Here is a 15,441-nt window from a genome sequence, read left to right as displayed (position 1 = left end):
GGGAAGCAATCCGTAGTACAACACACTGTCGCTGTTCCAGCAGATGAAAACATTATCTTTTTTTATGCATGCAGATCTCTGTACGGGGAGTTACTGCTTTGTTTGTGCTCAGCTATTTCTTTCTTCTCATCATGTAAGCATAAAGACACCACTTCCCGTCACCCTTAACGACATAGGACAGGAATTGTCGCTGTTGTTTACGAAGTAATTGATGACAAGCAAGCAGAGATGCACATTTGGCCAGCCGCTGATTTTTGTGATTTTTCGCTTAGAGCATGCGGTAACCATACACCCGATTTTTGAACTTTCCCGCCGGCGGGGCGACGGTGGCCGAGCGGTTCTAGGCGCTTCAGTCCGGAACCGCGCAACTGCTACGGTCGCAGGTTCGAATCCTGCCTCGGGCATGAATGTGTGTGATGTCCTTAGGTTAGTTAGGTTTTAGTAGTACTAAGTTCTAGGGGACCGATGACCTCAGATGTTAAGTCCCATAGTGCTCAGAGCCATTTGAACCGTTTGAACTTTCCCCACTGCATGCAAATGTCGCACGATGGTGGAATGACCACAGTTCATCACATTTGCCAGTTCTCGAGTAGACTGACACGGATCATTGTGGACTAATGCGTTTAAACGACCTCCATCAAACCCGAGGGTCTTCCTGAACATGGAGAGTCACTAATGTCAAAAACGATCATCCTTAAAACGACAAAAGCATATTCTTGCAGCGCTCTGTCTAATGGCAGCATCCCCGTACGCAGCGTAAATGCTTCTGGTTGCCTCCGCTGCTGTTACCCCTCTACTGAACCCAAAGACTAGAATGTGTCGGGAACGTTCCGATTTCTCCACTTGGTACTCCATTTTCTAGTTTCCACAGCTCCACTCACTGTCTCCAAATGACAAATTGACAATATGTAAACTCTTATAGCAACTGCGATTTTCCAATTCAATTCAATTCAATTTTAAAACATTATGTACAGACCTGTAACAGTTAAGCTTTTTATTCTTGTAAATATGCATTTCTGTATTTGTTTATTCAATTATGTGTACATTGTCACTATGTGTTGCCAATGGCTAAATTGAGTACACACTCAAAGGCCAAATAAAAAAAAATAAAAAAAATAATAAATAAAACGCAAGTAAAAAACGACAGTCGATAAATAAACCCATAGCAACATGGAAACCAAACACGCTACGAGCTCATGCACCAAACTAATAATACCAAAAGTGCTCTCCTTGTCTTTACACATTTTTTAATTTTATTCTACCCTTTTCTGCATGATAGTCCGAAGAATTCCTTTTATAGCCATTGAGGAAAGGTGAAACACTGCATTCAGAAGAATGAAACGTTGCCTGGCGCTGTTTTTTGACAGCAGTATAGTGTGTATGAATCCACGGTTCGTCTAAATAAACCACTAGTAGCTTTAATTCTGGTGGTTCATTTTCCGCAAAAATTCTAATGTATTACGGTGTTTTAGGGAGTAGGTGTCTGTTCTCTCGTTCGCACACAATGACTCGATTCCGGCCCCTTTTGAAAACAAAGCGCGTAAATGAAACAGCTTGGAAGTCCAATTCAGAACGACAAAAGCTGTGCAGTTTTGCAAAAATGTTATTTCATTCTTTCGTTTATAATATCGCAAAATTTCTGTTTCATGACGCATTTATCTATACCATCAGTGAAACATTTAGTGTAAGCATTTCACTTGTTCTGCTTTGGGTCAGATTCATGAATCTTGCTTCACTCGGTCTCGTGTCCCTCCTTCCGTAATCTGTGCACCACTGACTTAGTTTTTGCTAGTCAATATTCGCCTGCACCTTCTCTCGCCTTCTATGTCGACCCTGTCACACCCTTCTCGTTCCCATTGTCAGTAAAATTAAAGACGTTGACAGCTAAATGCCGCGGCTTCCCGCGAAGATATTTTCCGCGATCACTTTTCGCGATCGCACTGCGAGGCAACAACGCACTTCTATTCTGAATCGGAACATGACTGTACCCAGTTCTGCTACGTCCTGTTAACTACTTCGCCTTGCCGAGCAGTAATCATCGGAATGAAGACCATAACAATAACAACAACAACAAGAAAGGAAATGTCAAGAGGCTGCAGTACAAATTTAAGTTTCTTTTATTTCTCTACAGAATCACCACAATTGTTAAATCACGTCTCACGACTGTCCACGTGTTGTAGAATTTCCGAATCGTAGCAGGCTGCCGCCTGTCCATTAAACCAGATAATCGCTGCTTCCCTCACCTCGCCATCATTTAAAAGCGTTTCCTGACCAGGAACTCTTTGCGCTTCGTGAAAATGTGTCTTGCACGATTTCATTCTTCACTTGAAACCTCAAATCAGCTGTGATGAGTGACAGAGGCTCCGGTCGATTTTCTTCCTTGCGCATTCGTTCCCCCATTGTTAAAAATCTCGGGATGCTTTCGCAGATTTCCTTTGATTATTGCTGTATCACCATACGAAACGTTCTCCATCGTCATAGTCAGCAAAGTAAGTAGCGGGCAAAGATATGATGGGAATCGACAAGACTCTAAAATTACCATTTACGGTATGAATGAGTTAGCCAGTTTTGAGACGTGTCATGCCAGAAGTACTAAACTTTTTGGGTGACACAAAATACTTATTATATTCCAGAGAACTGCTGTTAATCTAATCATTTCTAGAAACGTATGAGAATTCGGTAATGAATAAAAACTCTGTACTCCATGTTTCAAGGCGGCGAGTGTCAAGTGCCCCGCTTTGCCCCCTTGAGAACGCCTAAAGAAACATTTATCCGTAATGTTAGGGAACAATGACATTTCCATCATTTACCGGGAACATTTTATACGAATACTAAGTATTTGGGTAAGTTCAACGTTTCAATTTTCTCGGTTGTTACGTTACATACAATATACACTCCTGGAAATTGAAATAAGAACACCGTGAATTCATTGTCCCAGGAAGGGGAAACTTTATTGACACATTCCTGGGGTCAGATACATCACATGATCACACTGACAGAACCACAGGCACATAGACACAGGCAACAGAGCATGCACAATGTCGGCACTAGTACAGTGTATATCCACCTTTCGCAACAATGCATGCTGCTATTCTCCCATGGAGACGATCGTAGAGATGCTGGATGTAGTCCTGTGGAACGGCTTGCCATGCCATTTCCACCTGGCGCCTCAGTTGGACCAGCGTTCGTGCTGGACGTGCAGACCGCGTGAGACGACGCTTCATCCAGTCCCAAACATGCTCAATGGGGGACAGATCCGGAGATCTTGCTGGCCAGGGTAGTTGACTTACACCTTCTAGAGCACGTTGGGTGGCACGGGATACATGCGGACGTGCATTGTCCTGTTGGAACAGCAAGTTCCCTTGCCGGTCTAGGAATGGTAGAACGATGGGTTCGATGACGGTTTGGATGTACCGTGCACTATTCAGTGTCCCCTCGACCATCACCAGTGGTGTACGGCCAGTGTAGGAGATCGCTCCCCACACCATGATGCCGGGTGTTGGCCCTGTGTGCCTCGGTCGTATGCAGTCCTGATTGTGGCGCTCACCTGCACGGCGCCAAACACGCATACGACCATCATTGGCACCAAGGCAGAAGCGACTCTCATCGCTGAAGACGACACGTCTCCATTCGTCCCTCCATTCACGCCTGTCGCGACACCACTGGAGGCGGGCTACACGATGTTGGGGCGTGAGTAGACGACGGCCTAACGGTGTGCGGGACCGTAGCCCAGCTTAATGGAGACGGTTGCGAATGGTCCTCGCCGATACCCCAGGAGCGACAGTGTCCCTAATTTGCTGGGAAGTGGCGGTGCGGTCCCCTACGGCACTGCGTAGGATCCTACGGTCTTGGCGTGCATCCGTGCGTCGCTGCGGTCCGGTTCCAGGTCGACGGGCACGTGCACCTTCCGCCGACCACTGGCGACAACATCGATGTACTGTGGAGACCTCACGCCCCACGTGTCGAGCAATTCGGCGGTACGTCCACCCGGCCTCCCGCATGCCCACTATACGCCCTCGCTCAAAGTCCGTCAACTGCACATACGGTTCACGTCCACGTTGTCGCGGCATGCTACCAGTGTTAAAGACTGCGATGGAGCTCCGTATGCCACGGCAAACTGGCTGACACTGACGGCGGCGGTGCACAAATGCTGCGCAGCTAGCGCCATTCGACGGCCAACACCGCGGTTCCTGGTGTGTCCGCTGTGCCGTGCGTGTGATCATTGCTTGTACAGCCCTCTCGCAGTGTCCGGAGCAAGTACGGTGGGTCTGGCACACCGGTGTCAATGTGTTCTTTTTTCCATTTCCAGGAGTGTATATACCGGGTGGTTATAATTAAAGTGCAGCTACTCGCGGAGATACAGTGCTGGCTGTAATTAGCGTATCGCAGCGAATTTAGTTAGACATGTTAAAATGTTAACGCACAACCAATTAACGCTGAAAACAAGTAATTCCGATTGCGGCCACTATGTGCAAATTTGGCGCTGTAAACTGCTTGTATGACGGCATGACATCCACGCTGTCAAACAACATCGCATATGTGAATGAACAGTATTGCTGTCGAGAAGAGAGAACGTGCGCAGTTAGTGAAACTGTTTTATGTGAATGGCAGCAATACAGTGCTGCATTGAGAGAGTGTCGCCGACTGAAAAGTCTGAGGGGTGATCTGACGCCATTAAATGGTTCAAGAAGGTGATAATGAAATTCGAAAACAAGGACCGAGCGAGGTGGCGCAGTGGTTAGCACACTGGACTCGCATTCGGGAGGACGACGGTTCAATCCCGTCTCCGGTCATCCTGATTTAGGTTTTCCGTGATTTCCCTAAATCGCTACAGGCAAATGCCGGGATGGTTCCTTTGAAAGGGCACGGCCGATTTCCTTCCCCATCCTTTCCTCACCCGAGCTTGCGCTCCGTCTCTAATGACATCGTTGTCGACGGCACGTTAAACACTAATCTCCTCCTCCTTCTCCTCCGAAAACAAGGATAAGCTTGGTGTAGCACTTGTAAGAGAAAGGCGTCCTTTCCCGATGGAAGTTACAGACGTGGTTGCTGTTGCTGTAACTGACCGTACAGCACGCGCCCCAGGTAGCGTTAGCGCCCGTGCAGTGTCGCGAGTATTATCCATCCCATGTTCAACAGTAGAGAAAGTTTTGCGGTCTATTTTATACTGGTACCCGTACAAGATACGGATGGTGCAGCAAGGATAAGCTAAACGCGGTTGGCGGTGGCGTGTTTCTTGCTGTCAGAAGTAGTTCAACTTGTCGCGAGATTGAAGCAGATAACTTGGTGTGAGTTAATATGGGCAGAGGTCATTGTTGGCAACCGGAATAAAATAATATTTGGGTCCCTTTACCGACCTCCCAATTCAGTGGATACAGTTGCTGAAAGGTTCAAAGAAAACTTGAGTCTGATTTCAAACACGTTGGTGGTGACTTTAATTTACCCTCGATACGTTGGCGAAAAAACATGTTTAATTCCGGAAGTACGCATAAAATATCATCCGAAAGTGTGCTAAACGCATTCTCTGAAAATTATTTCGAGCAGTTAGTTCATGAGCCCATACGAATAGTAAACGGTTGTGAAAACACACTTGACCCCTTAGCAACAAACAATCCTGATTTAATAACGAGCATCAAAACCGATTCAGTGATTAGTGAACACAGGGCTGTCGTATCGAGATTGAATATTGTAATCCCCAAATCCTCGAAAAATAAGCGAAAAATGTACCTATTAAAAAAAGCAGATAAAAATTCGCTTGACGCCTTCCAGAGAGGCAATCTCCACTCATTCAAAATTAATAACATAAGGGCAGAGCAGATGTGGCTTAAATTCAAAGAAATAGTATCGGCAGCAACTGAGAGATTTATTCCAAATAAATTAACTAACGACGGAGCTGATCCTCCTTGGTACACAAAACGGGTTAGAGCACTGTTGCAGAAACAACGAAACAAACATGCCAAATTTAAACAGACGCAAAATCCCCAAGAGTGGCGATCTTTTACAGAAGCTCGAAATTTAAATCGGACTTCAATGCGAGATGCTTATAAAAGTTTCCACAACGAAACTTTGTCTCGAAACCTGGCAGAAAATCCAAAGAGATTCTGGTCGTATGTCAAGTATGTTAGGACAAGAAACAATCAACGCCTTCTCTGCGCGATAGCAATCGAGATACTATCGAAGACAGTGCTGCAAAAGCAGAGTTACTAAACACAACCTTCCGAAATGCCTTCACAAAAGAAGACGAAGTAAATATTCTAGAATTCGAATCTTGATCAGCTGCCAATATGACTAATGAAGAAGAAAATATCCTCGGAGTAGTGAACCAACTTAAATCACTTAATAAAAGCAAGTATTCTCGTCCAGACTGTACACCAATCAGGTTCCTTTCGGAGTATGCTGATGCATTAGCTCCATACTTAACAATCATATACAACCGATCGCTATACGAAAGATCCGTACCCAAAGACCGGAAAGTTGCACACGTCACAGCAATATTCAAGGAAGATTGAAGGAGTAATCCACTAAATTACAGGCCCATATCGTTAACGTCGATAGGCAGCAGTATTTTGGAACATTGTGTTCGAACATTATGAATTACCTCGAAGAAAACGGTCTATTGACACACAGTCAACATGGGTTTAGAAAACATCGTTCCTGTGAAACACAACTAGCTCTTTATTCACAAGAAGTGTTGAGTGCTATTGACAAGGGATTTCAGATCGATTCGGTATTTCTGAATTCCCAGAAGGCATTTGACACTGTACCACACAAGCGGCTCGTAGTGAAATTCCGAGCTTATGGAATATCATCTCAGTTATGTGCCTGGTTTGTGATTTCCTGTCAGAGAGGTCACAGTTCGTAGCAATTGACGGAAAGTAATCGAGTAAAACAGAAGTGATTTCTGGCGTTCCCCATGGTAGTTTTACAGACCCTTTGCTGTTCCTTATCTATACTAACGATTCTGGAAACAATCTGAGCAGCCGTCTTCGGTTGTTTGCAGATGACTCTGTCGTTTATCGACTAATAAAGTCATCAGAAGACCAAACCAAACTGCAAAACGATTTAGAAAAGACATCTGAATGGTGCGAAAAGTGGCAGTTGACGCTAAATAACGAAAAGTGTGAACTCATCCACATGAGTGCTAAAAGGAACTCGTTAAGCTTTTGTTACACGATAAATCAGTCTAATCTAAAAGCCGTAAATTCAACTAAATACCTAGGTATTACAAATACGAACAACTTAAATTGGAAAGAACATATAGAAAAATGTTGCTAACCAAAGGCTACGTTTTATTGGCAGGACACTTAGAAAATGTAACAGACCTACTAAGGAGACTGCCTACACTACGCTAGTCTGTCCTCTTTTAGAATACTGCTGCGCGGTGTGGATCCTTACCAGATAGGACTGGCGGAGTACATGGAAAAACTTCAAAGAAAGGTAGCACGTTTTGTATTATCACGAAATATGGGACAGAGTGTCACAGAAATGACACGGGATTTGGGCTGGAAATCATTAAAAGAAAGGCGGTTTTCGTTGCGACTTAATCTTCTCACGAAATTCCAATCACCAACTTTCTCCTCCGAATGTGAAAATATTTTGTTGATACCGACCTACGTAGGGAGGAACAATCACCGCGCACACGATAAAATAAGGGAAATCAGAGCTCGTACGGAAAGATACAGGTGTTCATTCTTTCCGCGCGCTGTACGAGATTGGAATAATAGAGAATTGTGAAGGTGGTTCGATGAACCCTCTGCCAGGCACTTAAATGTGATTTGCAGAGTATCCATGTAGATGTAGATGTAGAAGGGAAACCTCTTGAGCCGCTGCGACGTTCTAAATTTACTGTTCTGTCTCTGGCACGGATTGAAGTTGATGTCAGGTGGCCCGACAATATTCTTTGGAATGACGAGCCACATTTTACACTAAAGGGTGCAGTGAATACACAGAACTTTCGAATTTGGGTTACTGTTATGGGGTAGTGGGTTACTAATAAGAGACTATGTGATTTCGACTCACAAGCACCTTCGTGCTCTATCCGTTCTTCTTTGAAGAGAATGCACTCAGAGAGCCAGTCAGATAAATGTGATGTGTGGTCATTATACAGACCTCCTTGTACAACATGTGTTTTCATGCGGCAACACCTCACGTCGCTCGCCCGGTGAAAGGTCTGATTAATGCAATCTCCCATGAACTTGTTATCTCCAGACGTTTTCCAGATGCATAGCCTGCAAGATCACCTGATCTGAATCCAAGTAACTTTTGTATCTGCGAATATCTAAAAGAACGTGTGCACCAAGGACACGTTTGGTCCCTACCTGATCTGAAGGCCAGTATACAGGAACACATTGCTCAGATTCCACTGAAACTGTTGCGATGAACTGTTGATAACCTCGTTTTGCGGATGCAGCAACTCATCGGCGTCTCCGGTGATCATATTGAATAAATTGTGTAAGCGGCGAATAATAATAAAATCAGCATCATGTCTTTCTGACTTGTTTGACCTTTTCTGCCCACATCCCGTTTCTAATCCATTACATATGGAAACATTTCTATAAAACTTTCTTGCACTAACAGCGCCAGACTTGCACCTGATGGCCAAAATCGGAACTAAATTTTTGTCCCTCGTAAATGGATTTCACAGTAGAATTTCTATCAAGTTACGCTGTCGTAAGATAACTACAGCCCACACTGGACCACTGTTAGTAGCTGCACTCTAATTACAACTACTCACTATGTAACAAAAGAAATAAATTCTGTCTAACATGGAGTGTAATAAATGTGAACCTGAAACATAATGCACCGAAGTAAACAAGGTTAAATTGCATAAACCCGTGGCAGTTGCAAACCAGTCATATGGGTTGAAGAATGGGCAAATATACGGCAATATGAGAGAAAATTATAGACAGCTGAAACTCACACCTTCAGTCAGTTGAGGGTTGCGCAAGACACGATCACATCAGAAGTCTGCATGTGTGAAATGAAGTCTACATTAATCAAGTATGCTCTCACATTGATGGGAATTAAAATTTCGACACCACAAAGGAAGTGTGCAAGATACGTTAAACTGGCATCAAGTATACTATATCCTTCAACATGCAAATGACCAGAATGATAATCGCTCCTATCACAGCACAAAAAAGGCAAAGATGAACTGGACAGAGATACAGATGTAAAAGAGAAGAACTAATTTTCGAATTATCCAGCAGCTCCAAAGACGATTAAATCAAAACATTTTGATATATTTGCGCATTTTTACTTGTTAGTATTAGTACCCATGTCATGTAATATTGTTCATTGTGTCAAGTAAAGTAACATGATACATGATGCCATGTCATATAACACGATACATACTATCATGTCGCCAAACATACCATTTGTCATGTTGTGCAACATGACATGACCCATCATAAAGTTCCGCATGATATTATGTATTGTTTACTATGGCTGGCAAATCTTCTTGATTTTGGGCACAGACTCAGGGACTTTTGCCTATAAACTGCAAGATGCAGGTGTGTCAACACATTGCAGTTGAGAGAGCTTAAGAGGGGACAAGTTACTTTCTCACCTATTTTTCGCATACAGAAACTTATTAAAGATTTCATTACAACCTGACGCACCTTGAGTGAGACACTAGAAAGTTAACGGCCTGAGCAGATGTTGATGGAGCCTGGTACGGCGCTAAAAGCATGAGGTATTTTTATGATTCATAGCTCGTAGAAATGGCTTGTTGGGAGTTGAAAGCAACTGGCGGCGAGCCCATCCCTTAGTAAATCTTACTGGACAGGGCAGCCCCTTATCGAGACAGGTCTCCATCGGAACAATGCCACACTACCTGCCCCAGCGCCAGCAGAAGCCTGGGCTGGGGCGACAGTCTAAAGGAAAGCGTCTACACAGTGGAGTTGTAAACCAGGCATTGTGTGCAGAGCCACATGTAATAAAAATTCACCTGTTTTTGTGTTCTCCGATAGCGCAAATAAACCAGTGAACCACTTCCCCTAGCTGCCTCGGTTGTATAAGAAAAATTCGGCATATGGGAAACGTTTGGAGATAGAATCTTTATTACACCTCATAGCTAGGACTAGCAAGCTCCAAGGCACATGTGATTTAGATAAAGATCTTTGAGATTGTATCTGTTCGCTTGTTGCTGTGGGAAGAGATATGACTTCGGAAAAAAATAATCCCTTCCCCCTCTGTGAAAACTTAAAAAAGCCAGTATTTGGCGGTTTTTTTTTTTTTCCAGAGACGCAGGTTTCTTAACTCTTGCCCCGGTTTGACATGAGTTTGTGCTGCCATGTAGGAGGGGAGATTTAGCGCCTCTAGAGCCCTGTGATTGGCTCAAGACAGGGTGAAGGCGGTGTCGTTCGTGCACTTTGCGGGAAAATGGATTTTTTTTTTCTCGAGAGGTGCGAAAGACTCGGGTGTAGGACTGGTAAGCACTTCTGGTCGAAGCTCTGGCATCTGTGGTTGGTACTTGGGACCTGTCCTGAGATTGACTTCACTTGCGAGTAGTTTAGACTGGGGAGCCTGTGGTGAAGTTCTTACTATACCGACAGTGTGACTTCAAACGTCTCGGACTACTCGTTTGCCTAGGGCACACTTATTCGTTTTTGGTTTACCAGTCTTGACGTTTGGTATCCTTGTGCACTCTGTCGTATAAGTGAGCCAAATTGGTCCTTGGTACGATCAGCGGTCGGGTGTGTCACACACTGACATCTACCGTGATTTCAGGGCTCTGGTAGAGAGTGAATTGCGAACCATCTGCCTGAGCGCTAGACCGTGAGATTTTTGCATTTCTTTCGTGGCCGCGATTGATTCACAGGTGCCGCCTCCACGTCTCACCTCAACCGCACACATCTCGCCAGCCACAAGTTACATCGCCGCACGAAGCAAACAGGGTAATGATCTGTCACTCCGGCATTGTGAGGGCGTACAGATCTCAATCGCCACTTGCTCCCAGCCGCACCTGTGTAGAGAAACTTCAGTAGACTTGATCAATCAAAGTCTGCTCAGCGTCAGGTCAATTCAGATTGCGTTATCTACATTTTTAGGGCCAGAGTACTTGACTCACTCCAATAGTTAAACTGTCTTGTCACCCAGGATCCTTGTCCAGTGTAGTCTTAAATCGCCTGTTAGTTGTTTACAGTATTCAATCAGTAACTTGTTTAGAATAATTTATGTCTGTTTTGGAAAAATAAATGTTGCTAGTACACTAACTTCTGCCTACATTCTCAATCATTTAAAAAGTCCCACCAGAGTTATCTTTCAAGATCACTGCGCTGAGGAAGTAGGGTTAACTCGTAAGAAAGAGCGAATATGTCAAGATGTTTTGATTTAAATGTCTTTGGAGCCGCCAGATAAATCGAAAAGTTAGTTCCCTTCGTTTACATCCCTAACTCTGCCCAGGATACATTCACCTTTTTTGAGCTGTGATAGGAGCATTTTCCAATCCGGTACCCAAATTTACTCCACCATAATTGTGACATTAGACTGTCATAGCTTGGCAATAGAGTGTAGATTTTTGTGGACTTGGGCGGCAACTGTTACAGGTTTTTTACTGTCGTTTGGACCATGTTGCTTATATCGTGGCAACGGCAAAGCTTTCACAAGACAAAAAGACAACCATTAATTACATGTTTTCGTCTACCATTTCACACAAGTTTGAAACATAGAAGTAACGCGCGTAAAAACACTGACAAAAAACATGTTTTTGCAAGTAACATCCGAAGAAAGCTTTATTTTTAAAAGCGAGTTATCAATTTATTCGTAAGAACGCACTTTTTATTCATTTGATTCATTTTAAACCATTTCCACGCATTCAATTCGCATAAGAACGATTTTTACGTGCTACATTTAGATCGACTTTGAACCATCGTATCTTGACGACGGATGAAGATTACCGGATAAAAAAGTTTTCGTTTTGACCGTATCCATTTATCTACCCCATTGTGTAAGATAGAACCTATTAGTAAAATTGTGAAGTTTGGATAAAAAATTTCCTTTTTGACTTCATCCATTTACTCGTGCAAAGTTTGAGCCGATCGTACAACTGTAACGTAAAGTGGCGCTTTTCAAGAAACTCCCAAAAGAACGTATTTCAACACGTAAAATTCAAATGAAGCAAGATTTTTTTCACACGGTTGAAATTTATCTTGCACCAAGGTCCAATACATCAGTGGACCAAATTTGAACTATCACTCTCGCTACAGTGCGGTGGCATTTAAGGACGGCTACTTTCGCACGTAAAACGCGTTTGTTTTTGTACATAAAACGCGAACGGTGCACATACAAATGGTGTCATTAGCTGAGCATGAGTTTCAGTCCAATTGAAATCTTTTACAGAAAGAATTAATCGATTTAAACAAAATGCCTGAGTGCCAGCTCCGGCTCGTCGTTCAAACCTTACTTAATACACTGTAACATAGTTACAGTGAGACAGATGGTTGAATGGCTATACTAATGGCCGCTGGTCCTGGCTATACCAAACACATTTTAGCCCATGTTCATAACTCAAATGGGGACCAGGTATGAAGCCCCCCCCCCCCCGCCCCCCCCCCCAAACTGTGATTCTGAGCACGGTCTTTCCAGACATATTTGCTCCGCACTGTAATGATTTGCATGACGATGTACTACAATATGCAAGTGATTAACATTTCAGTGCTACCAGACAGATTAAGAGGAGAGATGCCGTAGTCATTTTGTGTATAAAGGAAGATTATGCAGCGGGTTTCTTATTCATAAATCACATTTGAATGTCGTTTGTCCGTGAGAGTATAGTGTTATCGCTCGTGTAAGTAGGAGAAACGTCTCGCAGCATGTATCATAATTCGATAGTGGCAGGATCGTTGTAGCGGTTCCACCTGCTTTATCTCTTCGTTTGTTGTCCTCGGTGTCGACGTACTGCGTTGCTGCGCTGGCTAAAAATTGGGCTGTGGATTCCGACACAGACTACTGTAAATAATGTAGCCGACAGGTGTGTCACAGTACTTTAATTTCACTGTTCACAACCCCCCCTCCCAAATAATACACAGTTATACGGCCACTGAACTATTGTTTAAACTTTCCATAAGCCTCATTAATAGTTTGCAGGCGGAACTCCACATACTGCTACGATAGTTTACTGCTGAACACCTACGAGCAGTAAAAACTAACCACAAAATTCACATTTCTTGAAGAATAACCAGGTACATATGGAGCAGCCACTGTCATTGGTTTTAACACACGGTCTAATTGTTTAACATTTATGTCAGAGTTAAATTGAAGCATTGTTGTTGTTCTAACCAGCACAGGTTACTCCTCTGGAACTCGGCCGTGGACTGACGGTGTCGTGACCAAAAACCGGGCCCTTATATATCATTACAATAATCGGTACTGAAACTACACATTGTTTAAATTTACAGAAATTACAAATAAAACTTAACTCATTAAATTAACCGAATACATCAAAAAATGGTTCTTTTTAGCAGTTTCTTCTACTACGAGCGTTATGCCAAATTGCTTGTTTAAATCGTAAAATTAACAAATATAGTTACGTAAACAATACTTTCGACAAAACTGTTAATTACTCAGGAATTAATGAAAGGCTGGTTTTGCTAACATGTTTCCGACGAGAGTCAAAGAAACAGTTTAAGAATACTAGCATTTCGTCTTCTAAATGTTTCCAATTAATAGAGAATTAGATTTGTTTATACGTCAACAATAGAATTTAAGTTACGAAACAATCACTAATTTTGTCCTATAACAAAAGATACTAACTAGGAATAACCAAAATAAATTAGAAAATCAAATACATACATAAAACTAACCACAAAATTAGGTCTGGTGTTAAATTCCTTAGAACTGAGAGCCAGCCTTACTCTTTTACGAAAATACAGACTATATTCACGTATGTTAATGGTAAATTGTAAAAAGTAAAAAAAATGAATTTAAGGAGGCAGATGGCAAAACAAGAGGGGAATTAAAATTATCCCAGCTTGCTTCGTCACATCGTGGCATATCGAGAGGGCATTTGGTCGTTCTGCAATACTGCTGCCTGCATTGTTGTGCAGTACTTGGTACACAACGGTTAAGTAGAGGTGGGATGGAGAGTGATGCAGCAGTTGTCATCGAGGGAAGCTGGAAAGGAACACAAATGATTAGCGAAATGTAAACACAGCAAACAAAAGTTTTACTTAACTTGCAGCTTTCACCAAGCACTGCGAAGAAGCTTTACAAGAGAACAAATGTGCGAGCGAACTAACAAAGGCCGAAAAGTCTAAAGACTGTCAAAGGCTGTAACTGAGACTGAGCAGTAGCTATCACCTGCCATCCTGTATCGCAGTGTCAGAGTGGTCGGTGTTGTGGCGTAACAAGACAGTTACGCCACACTGAAGTAGCCGAAAGGCACGCGTAATCTCAATGGCTAGATAGATGTCTGAAACAGGATACTTATTAATGTTATAAAGAAAAGTATGTAGCTACTAGAACACTTAACTTTTTATATAGTCCTTTGGTTTACAACGTTCTTGGTGATACAAGTGAGACTCTATCTTGAGGTACATGCAATGTTACAAATGGCGCCTTGCTAGGTCGTAGCCATGGACTTAGCTGAAGGCTCTTCTAACTGTCTGCTCGGCTAATGAGCAATGCATGCTAACTATCTGCTCGGCTAATGAGCGATGCTTCGTCCGTGTAGTCGCTAGCAATGTCGTCCGTACAACTGGGGCGAGTGCTAGTCCGTATCTCGAGATCTGCCTTGTGGTGGCGCTCGGTCTGCGATCACACAGTGGCGACACGCGGGTCCGACATGTACTAAATGGACCGCGGCCGATTTAAGCTACCACCTAGCAAGTGTGGTGTCTGGCGGTGACACCACAGTCGGAGTGGCTGAAGGCGCGGTTTGGCGGGCGCGCATCATTGGATCCGACAGGTCCCTGCGCGACTGCTGTGGGTGTCTGTCAGAAACGTGTATTTCCGTTGCAGTCAGTGAGACACCGTGGGGGTGGTATCGACATATGATACCACACACACTGGTCGCGATCCCACCACTGTCATGCAAATAAGTAATACCGGGTGATCAAAAAGTCAGTATCAATTGGAAAACTTAATAAACCACGGAATAATGTAGATAGAGAGGTAAAAATTGACATACATGCTTGGAATGACATAGGGTTTTACTAGAACAAAAAAAAAAAAAACAAAGTTCACAAAATGTCCGACAGATGGCGCTGGACAGCAAAACGTGTGACTGCTCATGACAATCGTGTATAAAAGGAGCTGCAATGAGAGAGAGAATCAGATGCGCCAGCAGTCACAGCATGTTGACGTTACCTGAAAAGGCGCTTTTAGTGAAGCTGTATTATCAGAATGAGGAACGTGCTAGTTCAGCGTTACGATCCTATCGCCATAGGAAGGGGACTCGAGCGGGTAACGGTCCGTTAACAAATGCAGCTGTGGCGAGAA

This window comes from Schistocerca serialis, chromosome 5, assembly GCF_023864345.2.
Source record: "Schistocerca serialis cubense isolate TAMUIC-IGC-003099 chromosome 5, iqSchSeri2.2, whole genome shotgun sequence".
NCBI classification, from domain to species: Eukaryota; Metazoa; Arthropoda; class Insecta; order Orthoptera; family Acrididae; genus Schistocerca; species Schistocerca serialis.
This window is presented reverse-complemented; position numbering follows the sequence as displayed.